The following is a 27058-nucleotide window of genomic DNA, read 5'->3' on the forward strand; positions in this document are numbered from 1 at the left end:
TTAGTCCACTTGGCTAAAAAGATGATTTACATCCAGAGAAGAGGGACAGAGGGGCAGGAACACAAGAAAAGCAACGCCGTATTCAGAACAGGGGCATTTACACCAGGTAAAAAATTACATCGTTATGGAAAGTGACAGGTTCTCTTTAAAGGGATTTCAGAAGACTGAGAACACCTACAACACCTGAAATGGACGACCCCCATCTCTGGTTTACTCTATTATGACCGGCTATTAATGGAAAAAGTATGGAAATGGGAGCAGTCGTGTGCAGGGTCCTCACATACAAAGGTTGAAAAAAAGATGATGGGGCTGGTATCTACTATAGACAAGTTGTGGGGCCGCACATCAACTAGTCCATAAACCTCCTGCAATCAGCAGCAAACCAAAGACAAGTGCGAAGCATCATGCTCCGTGTGCATTACCTAATTCCCTATTAGTTATTAATTTGTGGGGATAATTTGGGACATTAATTTGACTGCTGGTTCTATTAGCTCAATAGGTCCACAGGAATCCTTGATTAGTTTAGGAAAGGGCATCCACTATGGTTACTGGACACATGAAGTCCCCCACAACCACCATACCCATACACAATAGATACAAGGTAGAAAGTCTTGCCCTGTTGAACACTACACCTGACTTGAGGCCACCACCTCTTGGTTGTCCAATGTTCTTGCTTCTCTAGGGCTCTTCTCAGATATTCATTATACCAGCTCCCCAGAATACCAAAGCTAGGGTGGGTGACCGCGAGCCCTGGTGGTGGTCATAACTGCGGCCACCCAGGGGCAATACTCCATAACAACAATCCCCTGAGGTGGTGTAGGATGTAAGGACCTATTCACACTACATTCAGCGCTGCATTCAGGTCTTTACACAAGGCTTACAACTGAATCCCTGAAATACAGGATTGTGCTGTCTGAAATGAGACATCTGAAAGCAGAGCAAATGGAGCCTGAAGATTCATACTTTAGGCTCGGTTTGCCTTTGTTCAAATCAATGGAAAAAATCCCCATCTCTACATGTCTGACAGCCATTCTATTCCAGCGTCAGTTGAATTCCAACCACAGTCCACCTCATTCTACTTAATGTGCTTCTGATTAGGTGATCACCTGAACCAAATCTTATGTAACCAGGGAAAGTATAAAAAACACTGCTGTGGTCTTCACAATCCTCTTGTAATAGGACAAGCTGGATGGCAAAACAAGTGCTAGGAATAGCCCAAAAGTAATTTGAATGAAAAACTAACTTTTAACCATGCCAAAGGAGTTGAAAAGAAAAGTCTTGAGTGAGGAAAAGAAGGGCTCAATTCTGGCTTCTCTAGCAGAGGGATACAGTGAGCGTCATGTTGCCTCCATCCTTAAAATTTCAAAGACGGCAGTCCATTACAACAAGGTCAAGCAGCAGACATTGGGGACAACAAAGCTACAGACCGGCAGAGGGCGAAAGCGACTCTCCACTGACCGGGATGACCGTCATCTTATTCTAATGTCACTCAGCAACCGCAGGATGACATCAAGTGACCTACAGAAGGAATGGCAAATGGCAGCTGAGGTGAAGTGCACGGCAAGAACAGTTCATAACAGGCTCCTAGAGACCTCAAGTCATGTAAAGCTAGAAAAAAGCCTTTCATCAATGAGAAGCAAAGGAGAGCCAGGCTGAAGTTTGCCAAAGACCATAAGGATTGGACCATAGAGCACTGGAGTAAGGTAATCTTCTCTGATGAGTCTAATTTTCAGCTTTGCCCAACACCTGGTCGTCTAATGGTTAGACGGAGACCTGGAGAGGCATACAAGCCACAGTGTCTTGCACCACTGTGAAATTTGGTGGAGGATCGGTGATGATCTGGGGATGCTTCAGCAAGGCTGGAATTGGGCAGGTTAATCTTTGCGAAGGACGTATGAATCAAGCCGCATACAAGGTTAATCTTGAAAAAACACTTGCTTCCTTCTGCTCAGGCAATGTTCCCCAACTCTGAGGACTGTTTTTTCCAGCAGGACAATGCCCCATGCCACACAGCTAGGTCAATCAATGTGTGGATGAAGGAGCACCACATCAAGACCCTGTCATGGCCAGCCCAATCTCCAGACCTGAACCCTATTGAAAACCTCTGGAATGTAATCAAGAGGTAGATGGATAGTCACAAGCCATCAAACAAAGAAGAACTGCTTACATTTTTGTGCCAGGAGTGGCATAAGGTCACCCAAAAGCAGCGTGAAAGACTGGTGGAAAGCAGCCAAGACGCATGAAAGCTGGGATTAAAAATCATGGTTATTCCACCAAATATTGATGTCTGAACTCTTCCTGAGTTAAAACAGGAGTATTGTTGTTTCTAAATGAATAAGAACTTGTTTTCTTTGCTGTATTTGAGGTCTGACAGCACTGGTTCTCTGTTTCTCTGTTTCTTTTTTATTATTTTGACGATTTCTCATTTGCTGCAAATAAATACAAAATTTTTAGCTTTGAATTTCGGAGACAAGTTGTCAGTAGTTTATAGAATAAAACAACAATGTACATTTTACTCAAAAATAGACCTATAAAGAGAAAAATCAGAGAAAATGAAAATGAGCTGTGTATATATAGATATATATAGATATATACACACACACATTATATACATACACACATATTATATACACACACATATATATGTGGCGCCCCTGAGGGTTCGGTCGCCACAGAGGTACTGCATCTCACCCAGAGCTGTGGTATCTCACAGTAAGGAAGGAGTACAGCTCAGGACCCTAACACCTGCATTCATTACACCACACTTCAGAGGGCAGGGCGAGATTGCTCCTACGGGAGAGCACAGTCCCTGGTCCCTGGCTGGAGTGGGGGGAACCTAGTAAAGGGGTGTGGGTGGAGGACGTAGTTAAGGGGAGCACATAGAAGGAAGATATAAAAAGAGAAACCATCTTAGAAAGACAGATTAGTCTGAGGAGGAAAGTGCCAGGAGCAGAGGCTCTGTAGGAGCTCTTTTCCAGAGGCGGGCCTAGCCAGTGAGGCCCAAGGCTGAGAGGAAGAAGAGAAGGAGAGGAGAGGGAGCAGGAAGGCTCCAGGAACCAGAAGAAAGGATCCCAGGGGTACAGGCAGTGCGAGAGGCCACCCGTACGCCCGAATCTGCCGGGAGGTGGAGGGGTCAGGCTGCATACAGGGAACTGGTCCCTCAACTAGTAGAAGGTTGCACGTCTTAACTAGAAACCGGAGGCTGCAGTATTTCATGTCCAGTAGCCAACATTCCATACCAGTCTCACCAGGAAGGTAGCTATATAGGACCCAGGGGACGGAACAGACGTCGCCCGCCAAGGCCCGCAGGTACTGGACTGGGACACTTGGTATGAGGTTCAGGGAGACAGCCAGAGAGAGGACACAGAAGGGGGTCCTGCTATGTACTCCGGAGTTACCTGGGGGTGGACTGAACCCCTCACTGAGTAAATGCTGCACGGCACGGGAAGTTACCTTGACGTCTGTAACTTGGACTGCAATAACCGTGAGTAAAGATCCAGAGGACTGCACCACCTTGTCTGTGTTTCTTGCAGCGCCATCACTCCCTGCACTACAACGCCCAGCGCAACCTACAACAACATCTACACTGCCCTGGAGCTAGCTCTTCCTGTGGAGAGCCACACCATCCCTGCTGCAGTAACATCAGCTTCAGAGGACGGCTCCGCAGCGGCCGCTCCCTTTAGCCGCATTCCACAGGTGGCGTCACAAACTTTAACATAAACTATAAAAATCCCCTGTAAATATATCCCCTTTTATTGACCGCCCTGGATCACGAACCGGGTCACCGCCACTGTGACATCCCCCAGCATCTACCGGCCCGGCACCGGGTACCCCACGGCCCAGGGGGCGCGTCATATATATCGGTAGAGCATCCCTCTCAAAATCTGCACCGCTCTCGCTCACTAACTCAAGCAACCTGCACCGCCTCGCACCCCGCTAGCTCACGTACACAGCACCCCCTTGCATCCCTCTATCCCACACACCCTGCATATCCATGCACACTTATCAACTGTGTGAAGGTCACTGGTAAAATACTGGAGGGGAATTATGTGTCAATCAGGATGTTACCATCAGTGATATGAACCCGGAAAAATGCTCCAGCATACTAAGTGCTGAGAGGGGTTAATCGACCATGCTAAGGGCTGGGTTTAGTGAACAGCTAAAGAGTGGGTAGGAGGCTGTTCACCATATCTCCACCCCAGGGTATGGGCCAGAAGGTAAATACAAAGCTTTTTGACTCATTCAGTGTTTGGTGTGTCTGTAGATGAGCGCACCAGAGCTGTGCTCATGTTAAAAAGAACTGAACCTATTTGTTTTCCTAATTTTGGACTGGTTTATGCAGTACAATTTTAATAAATCAGTTGAAAACTTAAACAGAAAATGTTCCTGTATCTACCTCTAAGAAGCTGAGTGAGTCGACCTACTATACCACACACCCTGCACCCCTTTATCCCACACCCCTTACTACTCAGATGTGTTTTCTTCCATTTGGACAAGAAGCTGATTAGTGCACCCCAGCAACCTGCCACCCTAGGCACCCGCCCTCCAGTGCCTAGCGGCTAATACTGCCCTGCTTAGGAATAAAAACAAACTCAAGTCTGTCTTGGACAAAACAAGATAGACTGCCAGAACAGTGAGGTGTCAGGTTACACCTGCATTTATACTGCAAGGAGAGGGAAGGGAGAGGAGGGGGCAGAGACAAAAAGACACAGGCGGATGGAGCCACAGCTTATAGGTAATGTATTTCTCTTTGATGGATTTACAGCCACAGCACAGTAATGCTGTATAATGTCCACATTGCTTCTGTTGCTACTGTCTTTGTGCTCAGAGCAAGAGCAGCAAGAATCCATCATGTCCGTGTACGGTATAGACATCATAGTAGCTAATCTCCACCCACTAGCTCAGAGAGGACTGAAAATCAGAGATAGAGCCTGCAGAGGGGAAACTGATGAAAACACACGATTCAAGTCATATAATAACCAGAAATAGTGACAGCCTGTTCTGACTAGTCACCTGAAAGGACAGGTACCCTTTAAAAGGAATCTGGCAGAAGGATTACACGCCTCAAACTATTTATATGCACATGTAACTCTTGCAAATACAAGTACAGTATTTCCTTTTGCTAGAGTCTATTCCTCCATTACAGAGAAAGCTGCATTTGAAGTACTTTTGGTGTGTGGAAGCACTTCCAATGCCTCTGCTCTTCCCAGCTGTATTTCCCACCTAATGATGCCTTTTGCTTAACTGTCTCCTCCTTTTGGATTCTGGTCGATCAGATGCCCCTGCAGAGCAGACCCTGGTACATGTGAGTAATTGGTAAAGAGATTATGTGGCGCCCCTGAGGGTTCAGTCGCCACAGAGGTACTGCACCTCACCCAGAGGTGTGGTATCCCCTTCTCTCAGGTAAGGAAGGAGTGCTGCCCGGAACCCCAAAACCTGCATCCAACACTACACTACTCCAGGCCGGCTGGAAGGGCAAGATGCAATGTGTTTTCCTGCTGAGCCCTGTCCCTGGCTGGAGTGGGGGAAACCTAAAGGTAGGGGGAACCAGTAGTGGGTGTGGGTGGAGGAAGTAGTTAGAGGGAGCACTTTGACAGTAGGTATATAAAAGGAAGCCATCTTAGGGTGGCAGTGGAGTAAGAGGAGTGAGTGAGTGAGGACAGTCTGGGAGCAGAGGCTTTTTAGGACCTCTGCTCCATAAGTAGGGCCCAGTCCTAGAGGCCCAGGTGGGGAGCAGAGGAGTAGGCTCCGTTCTAAGTAAGGGATCCCAGGGGGTACGGCGAGTGCAGGACAGCACCCGTATGCCCCGAATCTGCCAGAAGACAGAGGGATCGTAGGCCGCAAGAAGGGGACCGGCCCCTGGTCCAGCCGTGTTACTCTAAGTCTTGGCTGGGAAAACCGGAGGCTTCTGACTTATATAGTCAGTTGCCGAAGCCTCATTCTAATCCCCGTGAGGGTCAAGCAGGTCCGGGAACTCCGACGAGACAGGAAGGACTTCAGAGCACCCGAGCGGGATTGAGAGTGGGGAAGCGCAGGGCAGGAGGGAGAAAGACCCAGCGTGAAGACGGTCTAGCTAGGAACACAAGAAAGTGGGGTTCTGTCAGGTACTCCTAATCGGCCTGAGGAAGTGCTGAACCCCTGCCTGGTGAACGCAGCGCGACGTGGGAGGCTGACACCTGTAAAGTGCACGAGTGGAACTGTCATAAGAACTGTGAGTAAAGACTCGGATGACTGCACCACACTGCCTCCGTCCATTCCTTTCATCTGCGCCATCTTTCCTTCCCTGCACTACAACGCCCAGCTCAACTTACACTACCTACACTGCCCTGGAGCCACACCATCCCTGCTGCAGTAACATCAGCTTCAGAGGACTGCTCCACAGCGGCGGCTCCCTTTTGCCGCGTTCCACGAACTTTCCAAATCCCCTATATATTTCCCCTTTTTGCTGACCGCCCTGGGTCACAGACCGGGCCAGCCACCGTGATATCCCCCACCGGCATACACAGAGGCCCGGCTGCCGAGTACCCCACGGCCGAGGGGGCGCGTCAATTACTCACTATTAAAAATCCTGTATACTTAGTATCTTCCCCATTCTTACAATTCTAGGACAAGGGAGCCCCTGCTGCACCAGTATCTGCACCCAAAAGGGCTGTCTAGGTCTCAGGGAAATCTAGAAGATGTGCTCTCGGCAGTATAAAATTGCCTGGGAAACAGCTATGTGAGAGGTGGACCTCTAAAATCATCAGAGATGAACAGTCTACTTTTCTATCTGACATGAGGTCCATGATTAGAGAGGAGGTGCAAACTTCAATCTCTAATTTCGTTCCCCCACAGACATCTCAGCCAGGTCCCCGTGCTAAGAGACCAAGATGGGAGATGGAGCTAAGCTCAGAAGAGGACATACAATCCCTTGATTCTGATCAGGATGAGGAAGGCAAGATATGCTCAGAATCCCCAGAAGAAGGGAAAAAATATATTTTTTCTCCTCTGACAACACAGACACGATCCTACTGGACTGGGGTGTCTGGGGCCCACCAGGGAAATTAACTCCAGGGGCCCACCCACCCGGGCCCACCCTTCAGCTATTTGCAAATACCTGTTAGCCGTTATACCCATTATATTGGCGGCTCCTGCCCATCACTGTGCGCTCACCAGAACTGCGATGTACAATTACTGTAGTTTGCATTAAAGGGTTTTTATTGGTGAAAACAAGTTATCAGCGATGCACAGGTTGGGAAGGTGATCACTTATTTATTGGTGGAATCCGCACTGTCAGAAGATTGTGGCACTTTGAGTATTTGGTGAGATTTTTACCTCTGTATTTGTAAGACAAAACCAGGAGTGGAGCAATTCGAGGTCATGTTTTATGCATTTCTCACCCACTCCAGAAGGGGGCTGGAAGCAAGTGTAACTAGAAGGAAGCCCCACATGACCGGGATGTGCCAGGAGGGTGTAATTTTAATCCCAATATCCGGATTGGTTATAAGCCTGGAGGGGCGGGCATTGGAAGGGGCTGGGGAGATATAATAAGGAAAAGTGCGGGAAAACGGTCAGTCCAGGAAGGAAGTCAGCGGGGAAAGTTGCAGAACTCAAAAAAAAAAAAAAAAACTACAACTTTCCCATTGTTTGAGTACACTTACCAATCTTATGGAAACCGTTGATTCCCTGATCAACAAGCTGAGGGAGGCTGCCAGATCCAGGCGTGGAGGGTGGCTTGAGTCCCAGCTGTCTGGATTGCTGGGGAATGCCGGAGCAGAAGATTCTCCGTTGGGATCCGGAAGAAGCGGCAGGAGGACGCAGCCCCCCCCCCCCCCCGAGAGGCTTTCCCCGGAGATGGTTAGTACGGGCAGCAGGCGCAGGCTGCGGAGCCCCTCATGGGACCCTGCGTCCGGTGAGCACGCTGGCGGAATCCCCCGCCAGCGCGCCCGCCGCGGCAGGAATCCGCCCAGCCGGCCTGCGGGCTCCTCCAGCATCGGGTCGCGGTCCGCGACTGAAGTGCCCCGCTCAGCTGTAGTGCGGCCAGCTACGGTGGCGCGCCGCAATACCAGAGCCCGGACCGCGCCGGAAGCAAGGCCCGCGCTGCAGCCGCGTCATCATCCGGGGGGCGGGGCTTCACCGGAAGTGCGGCCTACGTCACTTCCGGCCCCGGCGTCATGTGACAGGGGCGTTCAGGAAGTGAGCGGTGGGCGCATGGACACACCCCCCGCAGCAGGAGTCAGCGATTCATGACGCCGCTTGCCCATAAGAAAACGGAGTGCCAGAGCGGATGAGGGGACCAGAGGGACCACCAGCACGGCAGGCACACCTGGCGATGTACCAGTCGGGGTGCCTGCCAGAAACATCAGCCGAGGGATACAGCAGCGCAGGTGCACGGGCAGGCAGCAGTAATTGGAGGACCTGCTGCCAGGCTCGAGTCGGCACATCCAGGGCGGTGGAGCGGCGGGAAGCAGCATGGGGCTGCCTGGCAGTCACCCACGGACCACCACGGATCGGGCTAGGGAGTCCGGGTCTGGAAGTCGCGGAGTGCCACGGATGGCGGGGAGGACCGGAGCCGGGACTGACGGGGGACGATCGGCGGGGACATCGGCACGCGCTCAGGTCCCCCCTGGTGACGAGGAGGCCAGGGGCGCGGGCCTTGAGCAGCAGCAGGAGTCTGGCGAATCGGAGTGTGGCGAGGATCAAAGCGAATCCAGGATTCATCAGGACTCGGGACGTTCGGCTGGCAGGGACACAGCACCTGCGCAGCTTGGTGAGCATGCGTCCATGTATTGTTTGTTGCCCGCTGGGTCATTAGTGGATGGGGGAGGTGATAGGCAGTTGGCTGGGCCCAGCGGGGAAAATACTAGGGGAGGTCGTGGGTCAGATGTAGTGGGTCTTAGGGACATTTTGTTTAGCATGTCGCAAATTTTGGCTAGAATAGATGGTGGTGGAGTTAATCAAGGAGGTTTGTTACCTGCGGCGGCGTGGGTACCTAGTCAACCGGTGTTGTCGCAGGTGGGGAGCGAGTCGGCCAGGTCGGCGGTGAATGCAGCCGGGACACCTTCTGGGGCATCGGTTTGCGTACAGACAGAGAAGGACAAAGCGGATACCGTAAAGCTGGATGATAGGGCAAAAGGGGAGGTATATGTGTGCTTTGAGGGGCCGTTGGGGGCACACTTAAAAAAAAAAAAAAAAAGAGAGGTAAAGGAAAAGTTTGGCGGGATGACTAAGTTGAAATTTTTTCCCTTCCGCTGGAAAAGTTTAATCTGGATAAGGGTAAAAAGGACGATAGTAAAAAAGAGGAAGAAGAGAAACGTAGGTGGAGGTTGATTCCTCAGACGTTTGTTAATTGGTTACAGGCTTTTGCAATATTGGCTAGCGTTATTGGGGAAAAAGCTCCGGATAATTGCTCAGGTTTATTTTGCTACCTTGATTCTATTGGGGAGGCTCATCGTACTTATGGGGGTCAGGTGTGGTTACGATATGACGAGCAATTTAGGCAGAGGAAAGCTGTCCGCCCGGAGATCAGATGGGATCAAAAGGACATTGGGTTGTGGTTGAAGGTTATGGCCCCACTGAGGTATGGGCAGTCCTTTCACGGGAGCAACAGTAGCGGGAATCAGTCAGCAGGACACGGGGGAAGTAGTCAAGGGGCACACAGCACAAAAAAAGGAAGCGGGAACTTGCTGGCAATTTAATGACGGCCAATGCAAGTTCGGGACCTCCTGTAAATTTAAACATGTGTGCTCCCATTGTAACGGAAGTTCGCACGGAGCATCAAAATGCTTTAAGAAGGGTAAGGGAAAGCCGACAGTGGGTACCGGTCAAAGGGGTGACTCCGGTGAGGGTTCACGCGATGGCCCCCTTTCTAAGTAGGTATCCGGATCAGTTGAAGGCTAAGGTCATTGCGGATGTTTTTTTTTTTTTTTGGAAGGGTTTAGAATCCCTCCTCCTGATCATGAGGTCCCCTTTTTCAGTTAAAAATTTGACGTCGGCTTCCCTTCATCCGGAAGTGGTTAGTGTGAAGTTGGCTAAGGAGGTGGAATTGGGCAGGATGGCTGGACCGTTTCAGGAATTGCCTATTAGCAAGGTGATTATCTTGCCGTTGGGGGTTGTGCCCAAGAAAGAGCTGAATAAGTTTCGTTTAATTCAGCATTTGTCGTACCCGAAGGGGCTTTCGGTTAATGATGGTATTGCGCAGGAGTTGTATTCGGTTGAATATACATCATTCGACGCGGCGGTGCATTGGGTACGGAGATACGGGCCAGGCTCGTTGCTAGCTAAGACTGATATCGAGTCAGCCTTTAGGTTGTTGCCAGTTCACCCGGATAGCATCCCGTTGTTAGGTTCTTTTTGGGAAGGGGAGTACTATGTGGATAGGTGTTTGCCAATGGGTTGTGCGATTTCGTGTTCTTTGTTTGAAACGTTTAGCTCCTTTTTGGAATGGGTAGTGAAGGGCCTGGCTTCTGTTAAGTCAGTCATTCATTATTTGGATGACTTCTTGTTTATAGGCCCCCCGCAATCGTTGTTGTGTAGGAATTTGTTAGGTACTATGGTGTGGGTAGCGGAGCATTTTGGCGTGCCGTTAGCAGAAGAAAAAACGGAAGGACCTGGCACCATTTTAAGTTTTTTGGGCATTGTAATTGATACCGAAAGAATGGAGTGTCGGTTACCGGATAATAAATTGAGTTTGCTTAAGCAGGAGGTTGATAGGATCAGGAAGTTGCGCAAGGTTACCCTGAGGGAGCTACAGTCGCTGGTAGGGCGTTTGAATTTTGCTTGCAGGATTATGCCAATGGGCAGATTATTTTGTCGCAGATTGTCAGGAGCGACAGCAGGAGTGCGCGCGCCGCATCATTTCATTCGCCTTAATAAGGACCACAAGGAGGATCTAAAAGTTTGGAAATTGTTTTGGAAAGTTATAAAGGCAGGTCAGTAATCCAGCAGGAGTTCTTGAACAGTTTTGATTGTGAGATATTTACGGATGCGGCAGGAGGTGCTGGTTACGGGGCCTACTGGAAAGGGCGGTGGAGCGTTGGCGAGTGGCCGAAGGTGTGGAAAGAGAGGGGTCTTACGAGGAACTTGGCATTTTTGGAATTGTTTCCTATTGTTGTTGCGGTTACTATTTGGGGAGAGTGTTTCGCCAAAAGGAGAATTCGGTTTCACTGCGATAACATGGGAGTGGTGTCTGTCATCAACAGTTTGTCGGCCTCGTCTCCGCCTGTCATTAGGCTGCTGAGGGAACTAGTACTTTGTTGTCTTAAGCTGAACGCTTGGATTACAGCGGTACATGTTCCAGGTGTACAAAATTCCATAGCAGATGCCTTGTCTCGTTTTCAGTGGGATCGTTTTCGGACGCTAGCTCCAGAGGCAGAGGACGTGGGACAGGAATGCCCTTCGCGTTTGTGGCAGCTGGTTATGGAAGAGCGGGACGGTTAATACGGGAGTCCATCACAAGGCAGACCTGGGCATCATACGAGGCATCGTGGCGAGTATGGCAAAGTTGGATTATGCAGTGGGGTGTGATGGAGAGTGATGGAGATAGAGAGATTGTGGTGTTGTTTCTCGTCGGAAGGGCAGCGGAGAGCGGTTGGTCGGTTTCAAAAGTTGGGAAGTTTGTTGCAGGTTTAGCGTTTGGTTTTAAATTGCAGGGGATGAAGGATGTTACGAAGTCCTTTTTAGTGAAGCAAGCTCTCAAGGGCTTTAGGACAAGAGGTAAAGAGTTGGATAAACGGAGACCGGTAACCTTTAGTATTTTGGAACGTTTGGGTTTTGTATTGGATTTGTTGTTCAGTTTTTGAAGCCACACTATTTAGGTTGGCTTTTTCATTGGCGTTTTTTGGCGCGCTGAGAGTAGGTGAATTGGTGGCACCAAGCAGGAATAAGGTTGGGGGTTTGTTTGGATATGAGTGGTCGAGATGGGGGTATTGAATTTTGGATTAGGGGGGGAAAAGACGGATCAATTGGGCAAAGGTAAACGAGTAATATTGGGTGAGGTTATGGGATCTTTTCTTTGTCCTAGGAGATGTTTATTGGCTTATTGGCAGGTTTGGTCAGGGTGGAAGGGCCCATTATTGTGTCATGAAAATGGAGACTTTTTGTCACGTTTTCAATTCATAGCGGTGTTTAAAAAGGGGATTGCTGAGCTGGGCCTTAGCCCTGAGGTATACGGGTCACATTCATTCAGAATTGGTGCGGCATCAGAAGCGGATGGCTTGGGGTTAGGCAAGGATGTGATAAAACGTATTGGGAGGTGGAGTTCTGATCGTTACCTGTCTTATGTAAGGCATTAGGTATGCGGTCTTAGGTAATTTGCCTTTTGAGATTCAAATACCTTTTGGTTGTCTTGTTGCTGGTGGCATCCCGTTGTTAGTTTGGATGCTAGGACACTCTTTCGTCCATTGGGAGCGGTGAGGGCGGACTTGAGGCCGGACGGTAGGCAATTGGTTTTTTAGCAGGGAGCAAGCGGTGGTTCGGTGGTTGGGTTTTCGAGAGATGGTTTGGAGAAGGGTGCTGCCAGAATTCCATAAAGCAGCTCGTTTGGATCGGGCGCCGGATATTTTGGTGGTGCATATGGGGGGAAATGATTTGGAGGGCTCGGCCGGTCAGGGAATTGATGAGGGACATTTGAATCGATCTGTTAAGGTTATGGACATCTTTTCCTGAGGTGTTGACAGTGTGGTCTGACATTGTGCCCAGAGGAAAATGGAGGGAGGCCAGATCATTGAAGGGAATTAATAGGGCACGTATAAAGTTGAACAGAGCTATATCAGCATTTGTTACCAGGAACGGGGAAGTAAGCGTGCGGCATCTTGATCTGGAAGCGGGAGTTGGAGATTTTTGGGAAAAGGACGGCGTACATTTGAATGATATTGGCATTGATTTATGGGCATTGGCCATACAGGAGGGGATCGAAAGGGCTTTTGCGGTGTTGGGGCGCTCACGAGCCTGAGGTGGTCAGGGCTGTTCGTTGGTGGCGGGGGGTGGGGTTCTTGGAGTTGGCACAGAAGTGTCGGTGGAAAGAATATTGGATAATCACAGGCAGTGCCTTGATTAACTGGGGTGATCTGGCATTTGGTTTTGGGCTCTGGACGGGGTTTTACCCTGGGAGCTTTTGGTGCCCTTGAGCTGGTGATGGACGGCTGAGGGTAATATGGTGGTTCAAGTTCGGTTTAATTTATGCCAGATCTAATTTTAACTCCAAGAACCCTCCCTTCTTATTTATTTTATAACACTGTTAATATGTTAATGTTGTTTGTTAATAAAATGGCCGCTGTGGCCAAATTTATCCAAAGAAATACAGGTGCAGTGTTTTTATTTGGTGGGGGAAGGTGAGTGCTGGAAGGTGGGGGCATGTTGATCCATGGAACCCGTGTTGGCAGTACACGGTCATGGTTTTGTCTTATAAATACAGAGGTGAAAATCACACCAAATGCCAACTTGCTTTCTCTGGTGAACCTCTGTAACTGCATCTCTGCTGCTGTGTAATAGTCACAGGGCAGGGAGGGGTTAAACATCCAAATATTTAATATCTATTGGAAATAAAGAGGTTTCCCCTTATTGATATCAGATAAAACAAATGACCAACCACAATCCACTCTACCAAGACCAATATTACCAGATAGAAGGCAGAAATACCACCACACCATGACCAGATCACATATTACCACCACATAGTGCCCAAATAATGCCACATACAATGCACAAATACCGCCACACCATGACCAAAGCACATAATACCACCACATAGTGATCAAATGCTACCAGATACAAGGTATAAATACTGACACACCATGAGACCACATATTACCACCACATAGTGACTGAATAATACCACATACAAGGGACAAATATCGTCATGTCATGACCAAAGCACATAATGGCACCACATAGTGACAAATAATACTAAAATAATAAAAATGTAAAAAAAGCTCTGTATATAGTGTCAGTGTACAGGTTATACAGTGATCACCAGTGACATTATACACAGGAGCTCTGTATATAGTGTCAGTGTACAGGTAATACAATGATCACCATTGATATTATACACAGGAGCTCTGTATATAGTGTCAGTGTGAATGTATAGGTAACACATACTCACAAGTTCTTTATCTGCAGACCGATATATCACATCTTCTATGCAGGACTTATCTCTGCAGAAAATAACATAGTTAGCTATAACTGATCACTTCCAGAGCACAATCCACACTTTTCCCAAGATTTCTACACTACATGAAATGACAAAAAAAGAAACATAGCACTGCACTACACAGTAACAGTGCTCCAGTGTCATTCTGTGCCGGCTCATCTGTCAGCAGACATATTTGTCTGATGGCAAAGATCTAGCAGAGCTGAAGACAGAAGACCCATGGATGACGTCGGAGCGAGGATTTTTTTAAATTAAAGATGGAGTCCCTTAGGCTTAGTTTCCCACGCAGGATAATAGCCGCATATTCCTGCTTTTATGCGGCGCTCCTGTCATCAGGATTTTGATAATTTTGAGTATTTGTTCAACAGAGGTTGATTTTGAAAGGAGAGCGGAGGAATTGAAGCACAGGTTCTTAGATCGCGGATATAGTCGAAGAAGTATTAAGCATGCCTATAATCGAGCTAAAACCAGTAATCGTCAACAATTAATGTATTCTAATCGAGCTCACAAACAAGAGAACTGTGTCAGGATGGTGACACGGTACCATTCACAATGGCGCAAAATGTGTGATGTGCTTATGAAACACTGGCCCATTTTACTTGCGGATCAGACGTTGCGCCAATATTTGCCTATGTATCCGTCAGTCACAGCCCGTCAATCTCCGAGCCTCCGAGATCACTTGGTAAGGAGCTACCTTACACCTAATACTCAGAAGAAAATTGGCGAAATAGGACTGGCTAAAATAAGACAAACGTGGGGTTGTACCCCATGTGGTTCATGTATTTCGTGTCCAAACATCGAACATACTAAAAAGTTTCTTTCATCCAGTGGGAAAGAATTGACTATCCTACACTCCATTACGTGTACAGCACGTAATGTCATTTATCACGCTACATGGCCTTGCTCTTTGGTATACATAGGTCTGACCACTAGGATGTTAAAGACCAGAGCGGGGGAACATGGACGTGATATTATGGCAGCAGCCACTGAGGATAATTTGGAGTTGTTGAAAACAATCCCTAGACACTTTAAAAACTATCATGCCTGTGATCCATCAGGTCTTCAAGTTAAAGGCATCGATGATGTTTATAGTACGTTGCGTGGAGGTAGTGCTAGTCGCCTACTTGCACAGAAAGAATCCAGATGGATTTGGCTATTGCAAACCTTACATCCTCAGGGCCTCAAGGAATCCTTAAGCTTTTCACCATTCCTCTGATTGCCTCTATCTCTCCCCCACCCCTGCACCCCTGCACCCGCTAGATTTATCGGTATTTTAATGATGTTTATAATCCCCCCCCCCTTGTTTTATCCTCTGTTGTCTAATTAATGTTCATTTTTTCCTTAGTACATACTCTTTTGTCCTTGGTTGCGGCTGCCTTCCGTGTCTCTTTCTGCTGGTTACTCCTATTGATGGATGGCTGTGGACGATTTATACATCTTGATTAATCAATGATTCTCCTGGACTACTGACAATAGGTCACAGAGATATTATCATCTACTGGGACAAAGAAAAGCTACGCAACGAATGAGTTCATCTAATTGCTGGATATACTTGATATTGAGCTGTATTATGCGGTGTATTGTGTTTTTTGTATTTTATGCTTACAACCTATTGTGTAGGATTTAATTGTTGAATGTTTCTATCATTTTTCTCCATTACACAGTGTACTGTATCTTTTATATGTACATATTACACCGCATTTTTTGTGGTTTTTGACTGGTGCTCTCCGTTGGGGCAATGGCGCCATGCCCCCATGGACAGTATTTTTCGGTAATATTTAGTTACAATATTGGATTAACATTAGCCATACAATTGATATGAACAATGTCTTTTGATTATAATTGGCTACTGATGGCAATTATATGGGGGAAGGGGTCCCACAGCTATGCATCTACTGAGATATATCCTGCTTCTTTTGATCTGCGATTTGTTTCCGTTGTGATATGTTATCTGTTCACACTTATTATTCTGTGATTGGTTCATTATTGCGTTAGTTGGGCACTATTGGGTTAAATAGCTGTGGTTTAGCCACGACTCTTCTCATTAGATCTGATTGTCCACTTCCTATATTCATTTATCTACACTTTTGTTGGGCGTTTTATAATGTATACTTACCACATTATAGCGCTATGTCCCCTGTTATGGGCTTTCCCCGTTGGTCAGATTGTGATGTCACAGCGATTTTCGTCCATGTGACCTGGGGGGTGTGGCTTGTATTTATGTGTGGCGAGGGGCGGATGACTGTGTCCTGACGCGTCATAGCAAGTCCCGCTCATGTGACCTGGGAGGTGTGGTTTGTTATCACGGGGGGCAAGGGGCAGATGATTGCGTCCTGAAGCGAAGGGGTCCTACTATATACTTCCGGATGTGAGTGGTAATACAGGGGCACACGTGACTCTATATGTATGTATTATGATGAGCGGTTGGCTATTCTAATAGCTGCGTCCTGTCTTACTTTCACCCATTGGAGAATAAGTAATACTTAAGGGATACCGAAACGCGCGTAGGGGTGACGATACCTGGACTGACAAACAATACATATGTGAGTAATACTACATTCCCACTTATTTTCAAGTGCTAAATGGATTTACTTTTATATCAACTATTTATGCACTGTGCACCTTAGCATTTGCATTGAAGCTTTGATATTATGCTTACAGCTGGGATAGGGCATGTGGTTTACATACCCATACCCGTATTTTCTTCAACTATGTAGGTTTAATCTATTTATTATATGATTGTATTGGTCTTGGCATCTCTATTATAGCTCATTACTTACTGTATGTATTTATGCCACTTTTTCAATATGGATGTTTTTTTAATTAATGTGTATTAATAAATTTATGAATTTTTTGCAAAATTATGTTCTTATACGTCATTTTTTCTATATGATTTGCTATTATAGACGCTGAACAGAGTCTCATTGTCCTACTATAGAGAACTAATTGTGTATGTGACCTTGGTGGTCAATTAATCTGTCTCAGGATTTTGATAAGTAAACTACAGGCAGTGAAAGGTTGGCACTGTTACACTGATTAAACAAGAACCATAAGACAGATTTCTTCAACCCAGGTATCATTTGAATCTGTGTTTGCAGTTAATGAGATGCTTGTGCTCTGGGCTTAAATAACCTTCCATGACCTTCCTCCTATCTTAAATACTGCACATTTAATATTGTGGTCTTAAAAAAAAAATTTTGGCTCCAACAAAATGGCGCCGGTGCATGCACAGTAGCATCTATTTGTGCAAGCGCAGTATTTAAAGGTTCAGTGACCTGTCATTTAAGCCCAGAATGATGACAATGAGGCCAGAGAACCAAAAAAAGACCTGCCCACAGGCCGGTCTCGAAGCACAAGCATCTCATTAACTCCAAACTGCAAACAGATTAAACAAGAACCACTAGACAGATTTCTTCAAACCAGATATCATTTTAATCAGTGTAACAGCACCAACCTGACAATGCCTATAGTTTACTTAGCAAAATCCTGATGACAGGTTTCCTTTAACGGTAGGGATAAACCTTCTAACAATCTCCCAATAGCTCCCAAACGCAAACATTAAGCGTTTATGCTACACAGTGTTGAAGCATGGATGTACCTACTTTCAATCGAAGGTGACAGGAGAAGCTTTTCTGTTTTACCAACATCTAACCTGTGGTATGTCATTTACTGTTTACCTGTTGGAATGTGGGTGCTGTCTCCAATATGTGAGACGCAACACTCAACAGGTTCACATCAGGTGATGGAGGGGATGTTACACAGATCAGCATTGATAGTGAAGTATACAGACACCGTGTTCCCACCGCCATCACCCTTGTTATAAGATACCACACAGTGGTTTATATAGAAGCTGGACACTGCACCTCTCATTCATGTCCACTACCAACATTTCTGTACACTGAGGAAGGTCTTACATGACCGAAACGTTTGTTTTGTACTACTTTTTCTACTATTAAATTCTCAAAATTCATTGAGTCATCTTGAGTGCCAAGTTTTTCATCTTATTGCAGTCACACAGAGTGACTGCAGACTTATCAATTTGGACCAGACAATTCCTGCAAAGGGTAAAAAGTAGTCTCTGTGCTGCTTGGTATCATGGTGTGTGAACATGGACCAAAGAAAGGTAAGGAGAGAGCTGTCTCAGGAAATTAGAAAGAAAATTATAGACAAACATGTTAAAGGTAGATGCTATAAGACCATCTCCAAACAAATGTTCCTGTTACCACATTTGCACATATTATTCAGAGCTTTAAGGTCTATGAGGCGGTAGCCAATGTCCCTGGATGTGGCCGCAAGAGTAAATTAATGACAAATTGAAGAGATGGATAATTTGAATGGTTACAAAAGAGCCCAGAACAACTTTCAAAGAGATTAAAGGTGAACTCCAAGGTCAGGGTACATTAGTGTCAGATCGCACCATTTGTCGCTGTCTTGACCAAAGTGAAATTCATGGAAGAAGAGGAGGAGGAAACCATTGTTCAAAGCAAATCAGAAAAAAGGCAAGACAGGAATTTTCCAGTTTCTGGGAGAATGTCCTTTGGACAGATGAAACAAACCTGTGCTTTTTGGCAAGTCACATCATCTCTATGCTCACAGACAGAAAAATGAGAAAATAAACCAAAAAGAGAAGGCGCGCCATGTGAAGAATGTCACAGCATATACAGTGCCTACAAGTAGTATTCAACCCCCTGCAGATTTAGCTGGTTTGATAAGATGCAAATAAGTTAGAGCCTTCAAACTGCAAACGAGAGTAGGTTTTATGAACAGAAGCATAAATCTTACAAACCAAAAAGTTATGTTGCTCAGTTGAATTTTATTAAATTTTAAACATAAAAGTGTGGGTCAATTATTATTCAACCCCTATGTTTAATATTTTGTGGAATAACCCTTGTTTGCAATTACAGCTAATAATCGTCTTTTATAAGACCTGATCAGGCCGGCACAGGTCTGTGGCGTTATCTTGGCCCACTCCTCCATGCAGATCTTCTCCAAGTTATCTAGGTTCTTTGGGTGTCTCATGTGGACTTTATTCTTGAGCTCCTTCCACAAGTTTTCAATTGGGTTAAGGTCAGGAGACTGACTAGGCCACTCCAACACCTTGACTTTTTCCCCTATTGAACCAGGCCTTGGTTTTCTTGGCTGTGTGCTTTGGGTCGTTGTCTTGTTGGAAGATGAAATTACGACCCATCTTAAGATCCTTGATGGAGGAGCGGAGGTTCTTGGCCAAAATCTCCAGGTAGGCTGTGCTATCAATCTTCCCATGGATGCGGACCAGATGGCCAGGCCCCTTGGCAGAGAAACAGCCCCACAGCATGATGCTGCCACCACCATGCTTGACTGTAGGGATGGTATTCTTGGGGTCGTATGCAGTGCCATCCAGTCTCCAAACGTCATGTGTGTGGTTGGCACCAAAGATCTCGATCTTGGTCTCATCAGACCATAGAACCTTGAACCAGTCTGTCTCAGAGTCCTCCAAGTGATCATGAGCAAACTGTAGACGAGCCTTGACATGACGCTTTGAAAGTAAAGGTACCTTATGGGCTCGTCTGGAACGGAGACCATTGCGGTGGAGTACGTTACTTATGGTATTGACTGAAACCAATGTCCCCACTGCCATGAAATCTTCCCGGAGCTCCTTCCTTGTTGTCCTTGGGTTAGCCTTGACTCTTCGGACAAGCCTGTCCTCGGCACGGGAGGACACTTTCAAAGGCTGTCCTGGCCGTGGAAGGCTAACAGTAGTTCCATAAGCCTTCCACTTACGGATGATGCTCCCAACAGTGGAGACAGGTAGGCTCAACTTCTTGTAAAGGGTTTTGTACTCTTTGCCAGCCTTGTGACCCTCCACGATCTTGTCTCTGATGGCCTTGGAATGCTCCTTTGTCTTTCCCATGTTGACCATGTCTGAGTGCTGTTCACAAGTTTGGGGAGGGTCTTAAATAGTCAGAAAAGGCTGGCAAAAGAGATCTTTAATCCACACATGTGAAGCTCATTATTCTTGGTGCCTGAACTACTTCTTAATACTTTAGGGGGACCAAACAGAATTCTTGTGGTTTGAGGGGTTGAATAATAAATGACACTCTGAATTAACTTTTAACGTTTTAAAAAAAAAAAAAAAAAAAAAAAAATTTGCTGCAGTGCATTTCCCACTTCCAGGCTGATCTACAGTACAAATGTCACAATGCCAAGTTAATTCCGCATGTGTCAACCAGCTAAATCTGCAGGGGGTTGAATACTACTTGAAGGCACTGTAGATGGAGGGGTGAGAGGTATTCCACTCACCTCTGGTAGGTGTGCATGCCAGACACAAAGCTGATACTAAGCGGTAATGACTGCGGTCCTGGAGCACTGCAGCACCTTCTGCCCTCCCCGGCATCATGCTCAGGAGCCATGATACAGCGAAAGATAATGAATAGTGGGTGGTGGAGATCCACAGGTCGCCACGCTCTGAGTTAGGAACCACCAGGTTAGGCAAGAGAAGTCGATTTATTCAACACATAACGCGTTTCAGAGACGATCTGTCCCCTTCATCAGGTGATTCCAGAATGTATACCACGCTGAGTGCTTTAAATAGATAGGCACTGATGTGATTGATAATTGCATACAGGCTTTAGAAATAAATAAATCTACATATAAACTTCATGATTAAAAATCATTAAAACCAATAATACACTAAAAATTAACCCCTTTCTGATGTGTGACCTAATAGTACGTCATGGTGACCTGGGCCGATTGGACCAATGAAGTAATAATAGGTCATATGGCCATCGCGCCCGCACACAAGCGGTGCGGGGCGATCGCCGCCGGGTGTCAGCTGATAGCACCAGGTATTAGCTGTGACTATGTGCAGGGAGCGGTCCCGCACTGCTCCCGGCACTTTAACCCCCTCAATGCTGCGATCGAAGTCGATTGCAACATTGCGGGGGCAAGGGGAGGTGATCGCAATACTCACCTCTCCAGCGCTGTTTGCCGCAGCTTCCCGGATGTCGTCATGACAACAGCCAGGTCATCAGACAGCAGGAAGATATTTTGGTCATGCGCAGTGCATGACCAAAGTATCTTCTGCATCTGCAGCGTTGACAGCCTGTATAGCACAGGGATGGTGCTCCATCCCTGTGCTATACAGGCGATCAGAATAAAAAAAGTGAAAGTCACATAGTGGGAAACAGAATAAAAGTCCAAAAAGTGTTAAAAAATGGAAAAAAAAAATGTAAAAATATAAAAAAAAAATAAAAAAAATAATCTACCAAAAAAAATATATATATAATGTACCCATCAATAAATATTATTAGGAAAAAAACAACAAACACAATAAAAGAACACATATTTGGTATCGCCGCGTCCGGAATGACCTGACCTATAAAATTGTCCCACTAGTTAACCCCTTTAGTGAACATGGTAAAAAAAAAATAAAAAGTGAAGCAAAAAACAATGCTTTATCATCATACCGCCAAACAAAAAATGGAATAGCACGCGATCAAAAAGACGAATGTAAATAAAAATGATACCGCTGAAAACTGTCATCTTGTCCCTCAAAAAACAAGCCACCATACAGCTCCATCAGCCAAAAAATAAAAAAGTTATAGCTCTCAGAATAAAGCGATGCAAAAAATGTTTTTTTCTATAAAATAACTTTTATTGTGTAAAAACGCCAAAACATAGAAATACGATATAAATGTGGTACCGCTGTAAACGTACTGACCCGAAGAATAAAGCTGCCTTATCAATTTCACCATACGTGGAACAGCATAAAAAAAAACATAATAACAATTCTGGAATTGCTGTTTTTTGCTTATTCTGCCTCCCAAAAATCGGAATAGAAAGCGATCAAAAAATGTCAAGTGCCTGAAAATGGCAACAATAAAAACGTCAACTCGTCCCGCAAAAAACAAGCTGTCACATGGCTCTGCTGGCCAAAATATGGAAAATTATAGCTCTCTCTCAAAATATGGCGATGCAAAAACTAGATATTACAAAAAAATGCGTCTTTTAGTGTGTGACAGCTGTCAATCATAAAAACCTGATATGATTCTGGTATCGCTGTAATCGCACCGACCCGAATAATAAAGCCGTCTAATCACTTATACCGCACGAGGAATGGCGTGAAAAATAAACTCTAGGGTTAGGGTTGTGTTAGGGTTGGGCTAGGGTTAGGGTTGTGTTAGGGTTGGGGTTAGGGTTGGGCTAGGGTTAGGGTTAGGGGTGGGCTAGGGTTAGGGTTGTATTAGGGTTGGGGTTAGGGTTGGGCTAGGGTTAGGGTTGGGCTAGGGTTAGGGTTGGGGTTGGGGTTGTATTAGGGTTGGGGTTAGGCTTGTATTAGATTTGGGATTTTTTTCAAAAGTAAAAAAAAAAAAGATGACAATATGGTGACTAGTGTTGAGCGCAAGTGCTCGCTACTTGAGTTTGCATCGGGTGCTCGGGTATGCACCGAGTATCGCGGGTGCTCAAGTGACATGCTCGAGTCTCCGCCCCATATGCTTCGTGGCCACAAAAAACCTCGCAGGGATTGACTGCCATGCACGAGCGATCCCTAGATGTTTTTTTTGGGGTGTCTAATAACCGTGAAGCATGCGAGCGGGGACTTGAGCATGTCAGTACATGGTGCATACCTGAGTACCCAATGCAAACTCAAGTAGCGAGCACTTGCACTCAAGACTAATGACAACTTATTCAATTTGATGAACTAATGTTATCAAATTCTGTGTCGTACCTCTGGGTTCAAAATGTTCAGTATACCCCTTGATAAAATCCTTGAGGGGTCTAGTTTCCAAAATGGGGTCACTTGTGGGGGGGTTTCCACTATTTAGGCACATCAGGGGCTCTCCAAACGCGACATGGCGTCCGCTCTCAATTCCAGCCAATTTTGCGTTCAAAAAGTCACACAGTGCTCCTTCCCTTCTGAACTCTGCCGTGCGCCCAAACACTGTATTTTCCCCACATATGGGGTATTGGCGTATTTTTCCTGTTACCCCTGCGAAAATAAAAAAAATTGTGTCTAAAATAACATTTTTGGGAAAAAAGATAAATGTTCATTTTTTTCTTCCACATTCCAAAAATTCCTGTGAAGCACCTGAAGGGTTAATAAAGTTCTTGAATGTGGTTTTGAGCACCTTGAGGGGTGCAGTTTTTAGAATGGTGTCACTTTGGGGTATTTTCTGTCATAAAGGCCCCTCAAAGTAACTTCAAATATGATGTGGTCCCTAAAAAAATGGTTTTGTAAATTTTGTTGGAAAAATGAGAAATCGCTGGTCAACTTTTACCCCTTATAGCTCCCTAATAAAAAAAATTTTGGTTCCAAAATTGTGCTGATGTAAAGTAGACATGTGGGAAATGTTATTTATTAACGATTTATTAACCATAGATATTCACTACAACCCATGGGAGTGGGTTGTAGCGAATATTCATGAGCTTTAAAAGCGGGCACACTGACCACAGCGCGCAGCAGGAGCCGCGCTGTGGCTACAGTGTGCCGGCTATTAAGAGAAATGAATATTCATTGCTCTCCGCGCCCATGGGTATGGGGAGCAGGGAATATTCATTTTCTTTAGTAGCGGGCACAGCTAGGCTGCAGCAGTTGGCTGCTGCCTCCTGTGCCCCGCTGATCCCCCGCTGCGGCACCCCCACACCCACCGCCATGCGGCCATACAATAATATAGTATTCGGACTTTAAGACGCACCCCCCACTTTCCTCCAAAATTTTGGAGGAAAAAAGTGCATCTTATAGTCCGAAAAATACGGTAATTATTAAGAATAGGAGATTTTTTATTTTTTTTTTAAATGTAGGTACGATTCAATTATTCCCAAGATCTCACCCCATGGATGGATCCTTTGTATTTGCAATTGGTGGAGGAAGGGCATTGCTAACAATAGGAATTCCAGAGAATGGAGGACTTAACTACAACTCCCAGTATGTCCTTAGCAATGGTAAGGAGATACTGGGAGTTGTTACCAGTCATCATCAGACTGTGGACCATATAGGAACCAATGTACTGATTAGATGCAAAAAAAAGTAACTTACATTTTGGGATATATATTACATGATTTAGGTCCTATAATTTTGAGCAGATTAGTGCGAATCTGAGACCCTGATCACTCAGAAGATCTCTTAGAAGTGAAGAGGTGAGGAGACATGACTGTGACTTTCTGCTGCATTTGCTCCGCTCAGTGTACTCTCCTATCTACTGAGCTGCGCTCTTCTAGGAGGCCTTTTAAGCAAAGGAGCAAAGGATTGGGGTCCCCACAAATCTGCTCAGAATTAATGTCCCTAAATCACATTAAAAAACGTCCCAAAAGTTGATTTACACTTTAAGGTTAATTTACACACACACACGCACCACACACTGTATACGCCGTACGCAACACACACATACTGTATACTCCGTACGCACTACACACACATTGTATACGCAGTACATACCACACACACTGTATACGCCGTACGCACCACACACACATTGTATACGCCGTACGCACCACACACACACACACACTGTATACGCCGTACGCACCACACACACACACTGTATACGCCGTACACACCACACACGCACTGTATACGCTGTACATACCACATACACTGTATACGCCGTACACACCACACACACACACACACTGTATATGCTGTACACGCCACACACACTGTATACGCCGTACACACCACACACACACTGTATACGCTGTACGCACCACCACACACACACTGTATACGCCGTACACACCACACACACTGTATACGCCGTACGCACCACCACACACACGCACTCTGTATACATCGTACGCACCACACACACGCACTCTGTATACACCGTACGCACCACACACACTGTATATGCCGTACACACCACACACACTGTATACGCCGTACGCACCACCACACACACACACACTCTGTATACATTGTACGCACCACACACACACACTCTGTATACATCGTACGCACCACACACACGCACTCTGTATACACCGTACGCACCACACACACACTGTATATGCCGTACACAGTGGCGTACTGCCAATGGCGGCAGACCACGCGACTGCTATGGGACCTGTGAGCCGCGGGGGCCTCATAGTCCAGGGGTGGACATACCACCGCCGGTGCAGCTGTGCCGGGTCCCCACCATGCAGCTGCATCAAGGGGCCCGCAAGGTGCAGCTGCTCCCTGCACGCGGCGGTCAGGGAGTGATCCCTACAGCTCCGCTGCTGTCAGGAGGAGAATAGCAGCGGAGCTGGAGGGTTCGTCCTCTGCTTCCTCCCTGACCCAGGCGCGCGCAGCTTGATGACATCATCATGCAGCGCGCGCCTGGGTCAGGAAGAAAGCTGCCGGCAACCAGGAGGATGCTGCTGCAGGGGAGCGAGCTGAGGTAAGTTGTTTTTTTTTTTACTGAAATGCTGGGGAGGGGATGGGGCTGGGGAGAGGAATGATGGGGCTGGGAAGAGCAATAATGGGGCTGATGGGACTGGAGAGAGCAATGATGGGGCTGGGGAGAGGAATATTGGGGTTGGAGAGGGGGCTGATGGGGCTGGGGAGAGGAATAATGGGGTTGATGGGGCTGGGGAGAGCAATAATAGGGCTGATGGGGCTGGGGAGAGGAATAATGGGGTTGATGGGGCTGGGGAGAGCAATAATGAGGCTGATGGGGCTGGGGAGAGGAATAATGGGGTTGATGGGGCTGGGGAGAGCAATGATGGGGCTGATGGGGCTGGGGAGAGGAATGATGGGGCTTGGGATAGGAATAATGGGACTAATGGGGCTGGGAAGATAAATAATGGGGCTGGGGAGAGGAATGATGGGACTGGGGAGAGGAATAATGGGGTTGATGGGGCTGGGGAGAGGAATAATGGGATGGTAGGGCTAGGGAGAGAAATGATGGGGCTGGGGAGAGCAATGATGGGGATGGTGGGGCTGGGGAGAGCAATGATGGGATAGTTGGGCTGGGGTGAGCAATAATGGTGCTGATGGGGCTGGGGAGAGGAATAATGTAGTTGATGGGGCTGGGGAGAGGAATGATGGGATGATGGGGCTGGAGAGAGCAATAATGGGGCTGATGGGGCTGGGAAGAGGAATGATGGGGCTGGGAAGAGCAATAATGGGGCTGATGGGGCTGGAAAGAGCAATAATGGGGTTGATGGGGCTGGGGAGAGGAATGATAGGGCTGGGAAGAGCAATAATGGGGCTGATAGATCTGGGGAGAGCAATGATGGGGATGGTGGGGAAGGGAAGAGCAATGATGTGTTGCTGGGAGAGAGCAATGATGGGGGTGCTGGGACAGAGCAATGGTGGGGGGCTGGGAGAGAGCAATGATGTGGGGCTGGGAGAAAGCAATGATGGAGGTGCTGGGACAGAGTAATGATGGGGGTGCTGGGAGAGCGCAATGATGGAGGGGGCTAGGAGAGAGCAATGATGGGAGTGCTGAGAGAAGTGACGCGCCCAAGGGATCGGGACTCGGCGCCCGGGCCTTGCTGTTTGGTTTTGTGGGACGCCGCGGTGGCCGGCTCCCGGGCCCGTACCCTGGGGTCACTCTTTAAAAGAAAGAAGGAATGGAGGGGAAAAGGTGTATGGGATAGGAAAGAGTTTGTGACGCCACTCGTGGTGTCTGGTGAGGATCACCAGCGCTGCTACAGTCATCTGAGGCCGGTGATCAGGCAGCTTAGATGGTGCGGCTCCCCACAGGTGGAGCGGGGCCTCAGGGCAGCGTAGGAGAAGGGATGCAGGACAGAGGGGACCCAGCCGGGTCGGAGGAAGAATAGGCACACACACGACAGTTCACTTCAGTACCTTTACTGGTGGTGTTTCAGGCACGATCAAGGGCACTGTCGGGTGAAAGGTGCATTTCAGGACTCTCCCCAGTGAGCGGGTGTGGGGCCTCCTGTTTCTTGCCTTTTCCTAGTAAGTTTATGACCTGCCTGGAGCTAGGCCTAACTTGGTCTCTGTCT

Source organism: Phyllobates terribilis, unplaced genomic scaffold (assembly GCF_046119375.1).
Source record: "Phyllobates terribilis strain yellow unplaced genomic scaffold, ASM4611937v1 Scaffold_30__1_contigs__length_15301838, whole genome shotgun sequence".
In the NCBI taxonomy this organism is placed as follows: Eukaryota; Metazoa; Chordata; class Amphibia; order Anura; family Dendrobatidae; genus Phyllobates; species Phyllobates terribilis.